Source organism: Talpa europaea (assembly GCF_964194135.1).
Source record: "Talpa europaea genome assembly, chromosome: 9".
In the NCBI taxonomy this organism is placed as follows: domain Eukaryota; kingdom Metazoa; phylum Chordata; class Mammalia; order Eulipotyphla; family Talpidae; genus Talpa; species Talpa europaea.
The window spans coordinates 106213262-106225658 of record NC_140076.1 but is presented as its reverse complement, the minus strand read 5'-3'; positions in this window follow the sequence as shown (position 1 = coordinate 106225658).

The window sequence follows — 12397 nt, the reverse complement described above, 5'->3', positions numbered from 1 at the left end:
CAAAACCAGCATATGTTCACAACATCAGATAACTAAATCTGTTAGAACTCTAGAATCATGGCAAATTGGCTTTAAGTGAAGATCTAAGAATGTTTCCCATAAATAAAGTCCATAAACTCTGATACATAAACTCTGTGACATCTGTTTTGGTAGTTCTGCATGGTTTTGCATAACTGAGGGCATAGAGACATACTTTTGTAGGATCATCTCCCTCTGTCAGCTCTTTAAGTGTGGGCATTTCTTAGGGTTTTATATCTGAATAATTAAGTTGTCACATCAATCATCTCTAGAGAAGATGACTTGTTACTATTATCTGAAAAGCTATATTTCTCTTTTGGAACTGCACTAGCAAATCATTAGGTTGCAAAGAGAATCTCACAGGATACTTAAGCTATCTCAAGTATATAGATAGAACAACTCTTAAGTATAGAATTATGAACTAAAGGACTATGAGATTATTTTCCAGAATGAAGCTAATTTTCAAAATGAGGAATAAATTATTAAATACCAACTGAACATTCTAGTGGGCATTACTGAATTGCTTCCATAGTATTCACTTCCCCATTTCCCCAACAACAGCACCAGATTTTGCTTAAGGCAAGGCATTCACAGATAAATGATTAGGAAAAAATAAATCCTACCTCTAGTTTTAGAAATCTGATTTATGGCAATACTCCTGGTCATGAGGAGTCATTCAAAGATGGGCATGTGACCCAACTCTGGCTAATTATACTCAATTCTTATACATCTATTTGAGTGGATGAGTTTCTCTTCTTTCTCCCTCCCACCTCCCCCTTAATTGGATATAAATCCATAAGCTCAGCAGGAGGTACTGGCAGCCATCCTGTACCAGGAAGGGAGTTTACTGAGAATGATGTCAGTCTTAAGAAAAACTAAAAGAAAGAAACCAGGTCCTGGTCACATTATTTGAGTTGCTGGATCAAGCCATACCTGAAGTCATATACCTTGGACTTCTCAGTAAGGTATATTAATAAATTCCCTTCACTATTTAAAGTTAGTTTAACTAGGATTCTCTGTTACTGTAACTTTGACATCAGCCTCAGCTGCAATACAATTCTGGCACTAACTACCTGGGGTTAACTATTCTATACATTTGAGGGCATAGTCTTCAGCCATTCTGCCCTTACTTTAGACATTAGACAAACTTTGGGAGTCCCTAAGCCACTCCCACTGGCAAAAATTCAGGGATTCTCATTGCTCAATTATTGAACTTGTTCAAGTTCATAACTTACAAAAAAATAACTGAAAAGAACTCAGGAACATTTATAATTTCAGTTTTATTTGAAAGACACAAATAATTGCCAACCAGATGAAGACTTTGCCAACAGGGCAAAGTCTGGGAGGGTCTTGAGAATGCAACCTCCCTGTGGGGCTGGGAGGTGTCACTTTCTGAGCACACAGTGTTCACAAACCAGGAATTCCTCTAAGCTTCTGAGTCCAGAGATTTTATTGGGATTCCACCACATAAGTGTGGATTCACTGGATCACTGCTGTGATTGAACACAATCTTCAGTGTAACAGATTTCCTCAAATTCTCCCTCCCCTCCTTCCCTTTTTTTTAAAATTTTTATTTATTTATTCATTTTTTCCCTCCTTCCCTTCTAATTGCATTAGTTTAATCCCTCATCAGCTCATTTGAACTTTTATTATCACCTCTTTGTTCCCCCAACAGGGGAAAAGAAAAGAACCAAAGCATCTAAGGCCCTTCTTTTTTTCTGAAAAGTAGTCTAAAAATGGAAAATTTGATTGCATTTTTTAATTTACATTTTTTTGTGTGTACATATTATTAGGGGTCAGTTATTTCTAATGATCTCAGATGACCAAACCAATCTTTGGAGTGTTCTCTGCTCTACTTCTGACTTTACTTGTGGTGTTACCATGCTTGTTATAATCTCAGAGTTGGAGAAAAATCTTGTAAAAGAGTAAAAAGCAAAACAACAACAGAAAAACTTATTCCTAGCACTCCTGCAACTTTTCGTGTATGTTCTGAGCTGTAGCACAGGTAGTTTGTTTGTGTGAGGTGTTTTAAAAGGCCAAAGATAAAAGGTTTCCTTTTTTTGTGTATGAAGTTGCTGTTTATTTTATTTTGGGGCCTGTTTGACGTATGTTGTCTAAAATGTTGTCTAATAATAAACTGGATTTTATTTTGCTGTGTTGTTCTAAAATAAATAAAATGAACGAAACCTATTTTTAAAAGTTTGGCTTTGGACATGCTTGGTTTGGAATATTTTAGGCATCTGAGTGGAGCAACTAATGGAGAAATGCATGTGGAGTTCAGGAGAGAGGTTGAGGCTGACATTGTTAGCACTTAAGTTTTTTACATAGATGGTATTTTAAATGATAGCATTGGTTAATATTTTCTAAGATGCGTGTTAGTAAAATCTGAGTAGAAGCCCAAGGGTAGAACACAAAAATATTTTAATACTTAACGGTTGAGTAAAGTAAAGGTTGAGAGAAGATCCAACAAAGAGGCTGAGACAAGCAGCCAGGATGTTGAGAAAAAAAATCACTAAAGGGTGGAAGTCAGATAAAGATTGCCTTTAAAGAAGGAGTAATGATCAACTGGTCAGAAGCTACTTAGGTCAAGTAAGGGGAGAATTGGATTTGGCAATTTGAAGGCTATTGTTAACCTTGATAAGAAAAGTCTCAGAAGCAGATAAAAGAATCATGAGAGGTCTTTTGTATCCTAAAAAGTTAAGATACAGTAAATGGAAAGAGAGTGAGAAGTTTCATCACATAAAGAAAGCAAAGAAGTGGTATCCTAGCTGGAGAGACATTCGATTCGGGTTGCAGCCTCTAGAGGGAGAATACTCAAGATCCTGAGTAGGTGAGTTTTGTAGATATTGGAGTATTTAGGCCTGGAGTTCAAGAGTGAAAAGCCTGGAGATACTGATTTTGAAATAACTAATTATATATGATTCGAACAAATATGGGAGTAGATGAAATTGCTTAGAGACAATGAAAACGAGAGGAGTCAAAAGATGTAATGGAAGAAGATCCAGTAAGGAAGACTAAGTACTGGCCTCTATTTCCCAGTTATTTTTATCCCCATAGCACATGGCACATGGTTTCACCTCTCATACTGGGAAAGCGTTCCTTTCCTGGATCCTTCTCATTTCTCACAGTACTTTATGCATATCTTTATTAGCACTTATTTCCCTGCATTTACATTATATGCCTGCTTCTTCCAACAACCTGAAAGCTCCCTCTGCCAAAACCTTTTTCATCTTTGTGTCTACAACTCTTAACATAGTACATAGTAGGTGCTAAATGAATGATGCATGGAAGAGGGGGAGGCTAAGCTACAAATAGAGTGTGTAATATATAACCATTAGAAAGTGTGAATACGCCTTTCTAAAAGCAATATACATGTTGGAAAGAATTCACCAGTGAAGCCATCTGGAGTTTTCTTGTAGGAAGGTTTTTTATTATGAATTCAATTTCTTTAAGATATAAAAATATAGATTTTTCTGTTTATCATTGTTTCAGTCTTGGTAAGTTTTGTTTTTCAATAAAAATTTTCCATTTTATCTGAATTGTCAAATTTATTGGTATAAAGTTAGTTGGAGGATCCTGTTACATTTTTAATGTCTATAGGGCCTGTAGTGATGTTCAATTTTTTATTGCTGATATTAGTAATGTGTGTTCTTATACTTTTCCTTGATTTGTCCTGCTAGGAGTGGACTGATTTTAAACTTTCTGAAGAGCGGTAAGTTTTGGCTTTGATAATTTTCTTTCACATCTCTGCTTTCTGTTTCACTGATTTCTGATTTATCGTACTTTTTTTAAATTTGAATTAAATTTGCTTGTTACTTTCTCTAAATTTTCCTTTGAAACTCTGAATCCTGTGGGTGAGTTCTGTAACCAAAGTGGCTCATTAGAGAAGTCTCAACTCTTAAAAGAATGCACCTTCCTTAATACACTACCATGTTCTGTCACTGGCTGGAAACAGTTTATAGGAAGTTGTGAACACATCAGTGGATCCAGAAGGCCAGTAGCTGGGCTCATCAGTTAACTATGCTCTGCAGAGCAGGAAATCCAAGGGGCCCATTTTCAGAACCACAGACCATTTTTGGTCTTACAGGTCTACTTCTTCAGGCAGTTTTGGAAAGAAGGTTTTCCATAGTTCCTATGGGTCTCTCTTCTTGAAGGGAAACTTAGAAGGGGAAGCTTAGTGGAATGAAGTACATTTGGTCTGGAGGCCACAACTGATACTCACCCTCTCCTTTCCACTATCCACTCTAAGTCACCCTTATCCTCAGTGATTAGTTTAGTAGGTCTTGGGGGCTTGTATGGTTGTATGAGCCAAACCTTAATTCTTGAGGCTTCTGAGCTCCTGGTAATCATACCTTTCTTGGGCCAGTGTTATTGTGTTCATTCACAGTTTCAGGGGGGCAAGAGAGTAACAAAAGATGCTTAAGTGGACCACATGGGTTCTGTAAAAGGCAGTGCTATCTCCTCCTACTGATCAGGTTAATTGTCCCTCTCATAATGGTGACACCTCCTTTTGCCTACCAATCCCTGGACATAGGAATCTAAAATACCCCAGCAGCAGTCAGAGCTTATAGCTCACAGCACCTTTATGGGAGTATAAACCTTTTGGGGACAGTACCTTCAGTCTTACAGATCCCAGATATGAGTATGGGAAGCACAATAAGCTTTAATGGGTCATTAGGAGTGAACCTAAGTGGGGCTACCCTGCATCCACTCCTTGGTTAGTGGACCATGTAGTGTTACTACTGGGGTCATAAACACCTTTGCTTTAATGTCTCTAACACATCCAGACTGATAGCACCCAATTCACTCAGAGTGTTACTTCTAAGTGCTGTTTCACCTGTGCCTTTGGAAAGTAATTTAACTCTATGTTTTTCTGGATGATGTGAATCCCATAGCCATGGGTTCACTTCCATACCTCTTTTAATGTGAAGCACCCTGGTCAGGTGCTATTTTATGTAGTATCCTATGCTCATGGACCAGGTATTTCATAAACACACATAGTAGTGCTGGTTGAGGATCCGTGAGTAGAATGGAAAACCCATGGACAAAATTGGTATCTACCACTGTGAGAATGAACTATTGGTCCCTCCAGAATGGATGGCTTCACTGAGTTAACTTGTCACCAAGTAGCAAGTTGGTCTTTTTGATTAACAGTATCATATTGGGGGCACAGCATTGGTCTCTGTTGTTCACAGTTTGGATAGTCATGTATCAGTAGCTAGATTAGCATGGAAGGTTGGAGTTCATTCTTTTTGGGCCCATATATCACCTCCATCTCTGCCACTATGGCTTCTCCATGGATGTGCCTGGATTCATTTCTTAGAGATGTCTTCAAGTTCTACACATTTGGTCATTAAAACAACAGAAATTTATTGTCTCACAGTTCTGGAGGTTAGATGTCTGAGATTAAGGTGTTGGCAGGCTTGATTCCTTCTGAGGACTATGAAGGAAAATCTATTTCAATTTCTTCTCTAGCTTCTGGTAGTTTGTTGGCAATCTTTGGATTTCTTAGTTTCTGCTGCATCACCCTAATCTGTTTTTATCTTCACACGTATTCTCTCTACATATCTGTCTTCACCTGGCTGTCTGTTTTTAAGGACCAGTCATACTGAATTAGGAGTCTACTTTATTCCACTATGAACCCATCTTAACTAACTACATCTACAATAACCTTATTTCCAAATGAAGTTACATTCTGAGTTATTGGAGTTAGAACTTCAACCTGTGGATGGGAGTGGGGAGACATAATGCAATCCATTAAGAGTGGCCATCACACTGGTTTTGGGGTGGCCAGTTTTTCAGGCTGATAATGACAACTGGATGAATCATTTGTCTTCTTGATTATTTAGTGCCTCTTTGCTGGAGGATGCAAGTGTGCTACAAAAATCTTCACCGTTTATGCCCACTTCTATACATTCATCCACATGACTCTACCTCAGAACTCCTTATCTTTGGCCTTCCAGTCCATAGGCCTCTTACCAGAGGGTCAGGCCTTTGATACCTGCCCAAGTAGCTATCTGTTATACTGATCGGCTTCTCCTTACACACAAAGTAGACTATCAGGGATGATGCTTGCAGCCCCACCCACTGGGAAGGTTTTCCCTTTCTGATGTTTTTCAAAGCTCCTCAAGAATGTGGCTATAGGACCTCCTCCATGGTGGCACAGTGGGTTGAGTGCAGCGCGTTGAGCGCAGCGCTGCGCAGCTGTCCGTAGCCTCCGTGGAGCTGGTTCCACTCCTGGCCGGCCAGGGAGATTCCCACATAGCAAAGCAGACCTCCCCTGTCTCGCCCCCTGTTCCCCTCAGCAGTGTATTTTGGTCCTTCTGCTTGTTCTGCTCCTTGCTCTGTCTCTGGTGGATTCTCTTACCCTCCCACGCCTCTGGCCTGTATACCAGTGCTTGTATAAATAAAAAAATCTTTAAAAAAAAAAAAAAGAATGTGGCTATAGTGCAGCTGCCATCTAATTTTGCCTTGCACCCACATACTAAGCTGACTCATCCATAAACCAAACTCAGACTTTCCTCTCTTCCTTCAGCAGATCATGATACTGGTACAGCTATGTTGGGTGAAATGGGGGGCCTGGGCTACTTGGTGGTGCAGTTTACAAGTATCCTCACCACATTTGCACTCCATCCCAGGCACCCCATATTATAGTAGATGGTGCGTGGTCCAGCTGCACCAACAGAAACCAGTCTATAAAAGGTAGTTCTGGATACTTGGTCACTTGGTGTCCTGTGGCGAAGTCTTCTGTCTCCACCAAGGACCAGTGTCACACGAGTAGGTTTCTAAAATATGTATAACTCTGCTGCAGGTGGTGTGGCTCACTCCAGAGTCCCAGAGACTGCACTGTGATTTTTCCACTGGGGTTTGCCATAAGCTCTGTGTGCTCTGCTGCCATACAAAACACCATAGACTGGGTTGCTTAAACAACAGAAATTTATTTTCCCACAGTTCTGGAGGTTGGAAGTTTGAGATCAGAGCGCTAGCCTGGTAAACCTCTGGAGTGAGTGCTCTTCCTGACTTGGAGAGAGCCACCTTCTCGCTGTGTGGTTCAAATTGGAGGTGTTTCTGCTCCTGTAATCCAATAAATTTTTTATCAAGTGATAACTCAGTCACAGCCTTGGTGTTCTCCTCAGAACCTGCCTTCTTACTTTTTTGAAATATGGGTAGGCTGAGAATTTTCTGAATGATCAAGCTGTGATTGATCAATTGCTTAACAATTTTTCAATTCATCTTTCTTCTTTCACATTTTATGGAAGGATTCAGGAAGAACAAACCTCATTCTTCAAAACTTTGCTGAGACATCTGAGCTAAACAGGCAAGTCCATCACTCACAATTTCCACCTCCCACAAAATACTAGAAAACACAGTTCAAACAAGTTCTTTGCCACTTTACAACAAGGGTTACCTTCCCTCCAGTTTCTGATAACACTCCTCATTTCTGTCTGCAACCTCACTACAGTATCCCTTAATGTCCATATTCCTAGCACTCACTCAAAACTCTTCCAGCCTCAACCCATTAGTCAGTTACAAATCCATATTCAGTTTTAGCTGTCACAGCAGTACTCCACTGACAGCACCAAAATCGGCATTAGTCAGAATTCATAACCAATAGCAGAGAGACATAGATACAGATACTGATATAGGCACAGGTAGGTTTAGTATAAAGAACTGGCTCACATGATTATGGAGGCAGAGAAGTCCTGAGATCTGCAGTCAGCAAGCCGGAGGCCCAGGAAAGCCATGGTGTACTTCCAGGCTGAGCTTGAAGGCCTGAGAACCAGAAGAGCAGATGGTATAAATCAGTCTGAAAGTTGGCAGCCTCAAGAAGCAAGAAGAGCTAATGTCTGAAGACCAGAAAAGACCAGCGTCCTAGCCGATCAATCAGGCAGGGGAAGTTCCCTTGTGCTCAGTATTTTTATTCTACTTCAGATCTCCACTTGATTGGATGCAGCCCCTCACATTAGGGAGGGTGATCTGTTTTATTTAGTTTACCAATCCAAATGTTAATCAATGTCATCCAGAAATACTCTCATAGACACACCCACAATAATGTTTGACCAATTATCTGGGTATCCCCATGGCCCAATCAACATAAAATTCACCACCACAAAGCTCCAGCCTGCATTTTCCTCATCTGACACCTCCAACCCCAAAGGCTCCTGGAATATAAGGTTAAAGTGGCACAGATGATTATTCTGTAGACCGACCCTTTTCCTGTTCTGAACCCCAAAGTTGGAAATCTTCAGTGTTACTTGGTGTATGGGCTGGAGCAGTATTTCTAGATGTAGAATGTGATGCCCAGGTCATAAACACACCAAGTCCTATGCATCCTTCTCCATGGTAGGGGGTAGAAGATGCAACAGCTTGACTTACTTTATTTTTTTTTAAAGATTTATTTATTTATGCATTCAAGAACTGGGGTACAGGCCAGAGGTGTGGGGGGTGAGAGGAGTCACCAGAGATAGAGTGGGGAACAGAACAGGTGGACTGACTGAAATACACTGCTCAGGGGCACAGCGGGCAAGGCAGAAGAGGTCTGCTGTGCCATGTGGGTCACCTCCATGGCTGGGGATTGAACTCGTGCTGCAATGGCTGCCATTAGCTTCACAATGTTGATGTCTAAGCTCTTGCGCCACCAGGGAGGCCCCTTGACTCTTACTTTAAAAGGATATGCTGCACACCTCTGACCACCGGACCCTTAAAAACTTTACTGAAGTGACAAGTCCTTGAATCTTTATAGCAATTTCCTTCTACTCTCTGGGTCTTCCCAATGCCTCCAGCCTACTAGCCACCACTTACTTGTGCTGTCTGACCAGCCTTTAGTATTTTTGATGTAATGGATCAATGAATGTGACATTCTATGAGATGTTCTGGACTATATTATGGACCATATTAGGACAGATCTCTTTGGACTATATTATGACAGGGGGCAGAGAGTTAACCATCCAAAACTGTAAATGAATATTGTTATCTATCCCACATGTATGGGAACCATTTCTGATGATTCTATCTAGTCAGAATGGAAAATTCATTCAACAAATCACTCAACACATGCCCTGTCTCACCGGCCTCTTAATTTGCCCCAGCTCCAATGCTACACCCAGGACGGCAGGTGCCATTACAGCTGTTACTTGCTGAAGCCTGGCCTAGTCTACAGCCATTCTCCAGGATCTGCCTAGTTTCTGCAGGGGCCATACTGGCTGATTAAATGGAGATGTGAGAGGAATTATACTCCCTTCTCCCACATCCTTTGGGTCTCTAATAGTGGTGCTCATTTCCATCATGTTCCTTGTATGTGATTTTTATGTTAGAGGGTTTGAAGGGTCATTTTCAGATATTTCCACTTGTCCTTTTCCACTATGATAGCTCTTACACAGGTCAAGGATTTAATTTGGGTATTACTCCAACTGCCAAGTATATTAATTCCAATTATACACTTAGGAACTAGAAGTATGACCACTTGTGGGTTCACAGACACAATAAACCTGTGATCTGGACTTTAGCCAGGACTCCATTTATTACTTGACCCTGTAAGAACCCACTCTAACCAGGTGCCAGGACAACACCTTGAATCTAAGAATGTTGACATCGTCTGAGTTCCTGAGTTTAACAGTTCTCAAATTTTCTGGTTATACCTCTTCCCCAATGTGTACAGTCATCCAAGGAATGGCAACAGATAGGGGAATAATATGTATACTTGCTACAGTGTTGCAGAATCTGCTGCAACACTAGGTCACAGACTGTTACAATGGGTTACAGACCTGAAAAATGGCTTAAGTCTGGCCCTTGAACAAAGGATAATGACTTTTAAAAAAAATTTATTTATTTATTCATACAAGCACTGGGTACAGTCAGAAGCACAGGAGGGTGAGAGAATTCGCCACAGATAGAGGGGGGAACAGAACAGGCAGAGTGAAGAAGTACACTGCTGAGGGGATTAGCGGGCACGGCAAGAGAGGTCTGTCACGCCATGTGGGACCTTTGCTGGAGGCCAGGGATGGAACCAGCACTGCAGAGGCTGTGGGCAGCTTCGCAGCCTAGCGCTCAACCGCTGCGCCACCAGGGGAGGCCCAAGGATAATGACTTTTTGAGGGTGATGTTTCTCAGTCTCTTGCTCCTCACTTTTGGCTGCCTTTTTTGTTTTGTTTCTAGATGTTAATAGGCCTTGCTGACTCTTTTTTCCCCTGGAGAAGCTAAGACCTACATCCATCCTCACAACTCCCCATGTGTCAAATCTCCTTGGCTGCCACTCTTGTCAGATGTTGATCTTCAGAGCATTATGACCTCCTGGCTTCTGGTGACTAAAAGCACTGTCTGGCCTCTATTATTTGGGGGGGGGGGGGGGAGAAGGACATTATTCTCATGGTTATTAAGAGCCCTAGCTCTATGTCCAAATTTCCTTTTTATAAGGACACCAGACAGATAGGATTAAAATCCTACCTACTTCATTTGAACTTACATACCTCCTTAAAAACCCTATTTTCAGGGCCTCCCCTGTTGACGCAGTGGTTGAGCTCTGCCCGCAGTCTCTGCAGCACCAGTTCGATCCCCGGCCACTGGCGAGGGTCCCACAAAAAACAAAACAAAACAAAAAAACTCTATTTTCAAATATAGTCACATTCTGGGGAAGACTTCAGAATGGTTTAGGGCTTCAAAATGAAGTGAGGAGGGCACAGTTTATTTAGCCCATAACAATATGTAAGGGATTCATTCGGGGAAAATATCTGTGAGAGACAAAAGAGAAGGGAGCAGAGGTGAGAGAGTCTGTAAATTGTGACACAGGTATGATAACATGTTGAAGCAGGAAAAGAAAGGAGGGATACACAGTGTCTCAGACCACAGCATGGTTCTAAGGTTTCAACTAGGCTTATGGGTATTCTCAAGTCAAAGCTGCCTGTCAGAGGGGTCCCCAATACTGCAGCAGTGAAACTGCATTAGTTCTCCTGCCATGCTGTCATTGGCCAGGACTGGCCAATTACTATTTCTAGAAAGACTTGCAACAATCAAAGCTAGTTAAACATCCCAATTACAAAACAATGGAAATCAAATAAATCATATACAAGGTGAAGCAGGCAAATATAAAATATTTTTTATGTAAATAAACTGTACCTTTTAAGTAGTCAGATGGATGTGGGGGACATAACATTTAGGACAAGCAGAGACCTAGATTAGACTGATTTAAAATCACTTATGAAATTCTGCATACATTTTCTACAAATTGTCCAGGAATGTCTGACACAAAGTGACCAGAGATGACATCTGCTAACAAATTGAGTATGTTCAATACTTATTGAATATACACCAAACTATGTCATTTACTTCCAGTAGACTGGCAAGGCTTTTAATTTATAGTTGGAAATTATCATGCTTTGTTGTAATATAATTTAAAGCTCTAAAATAATTATGGCATGTTTCAATTCTGTATCATTTTCCTTTCTTTGAAAAAAAAAACAAAAACAACCGACAACACAAAACAGTGCCAAAATATCTGACAGCGCTCACACTGTGGGTGAATGGAGAACTTTCACAATGTCCAAATGATGTGCATTTCTATAGGATAAAACATTCCTTCTCATCAATCAGTATTTTACAGAAAAATGTGTGAAAACAAACATTTCTCTATTTTATGACTTCCCCTCCAAAAACAAAAGAAATAAAAGAAAATGAAAAGTGCCAGTTTTAAATTAAATTTTAAGAGTGGCAATTTGAGATTGAGATTGAATTTTTTACTTACTCTATTTCTCCAAGTGACACATAAATTAACCTAGGATGTTTAAAGCAATCAATACTTGTCTATTTACTCCACAAATATCTCCAAAGCATCTGCTACATGCCAAATACTATAAGTCACAGTTCTGGTCCTCAAAGAACTCATTTTTCAATTGCTTTCATGTTTTAAAATGTATTTATTTTTACTGTGACAAAATACAGATAATATGAAATTTATACTTTAGCCATCTTTTTCTTTCCTTTATTGTTTTTTCCATTCTAACCACTTTAAAGTGTATAGTTCAGTGGCATGAAGTACATTCATTGTTGTGCAATTGCCAGAACTTGTCATCATTCCATTCTGAAATTAAACAATAATTCTTCAACCCTCATTTTGCCTCCTGCAGGTAATCACTATTCTACTTTGTGTTTCTATGAATTTGACTATTCTAGGTACTTCATGTAAGTAGAATTATACAATATTTGTCCTTTTTTGTTCAGCTTGTTTAACTTAGCATAATGTGTTCAAGTTTCAAGCATGTTGTAGCATGTATCCAAATTTCCTTTCATTTAAAAACAGAATGTTACATATTATACATACACTATATGTATTATACATATATATACACCACATTTTGTTTGCCTTCAATTAATTTACTTTTTATTA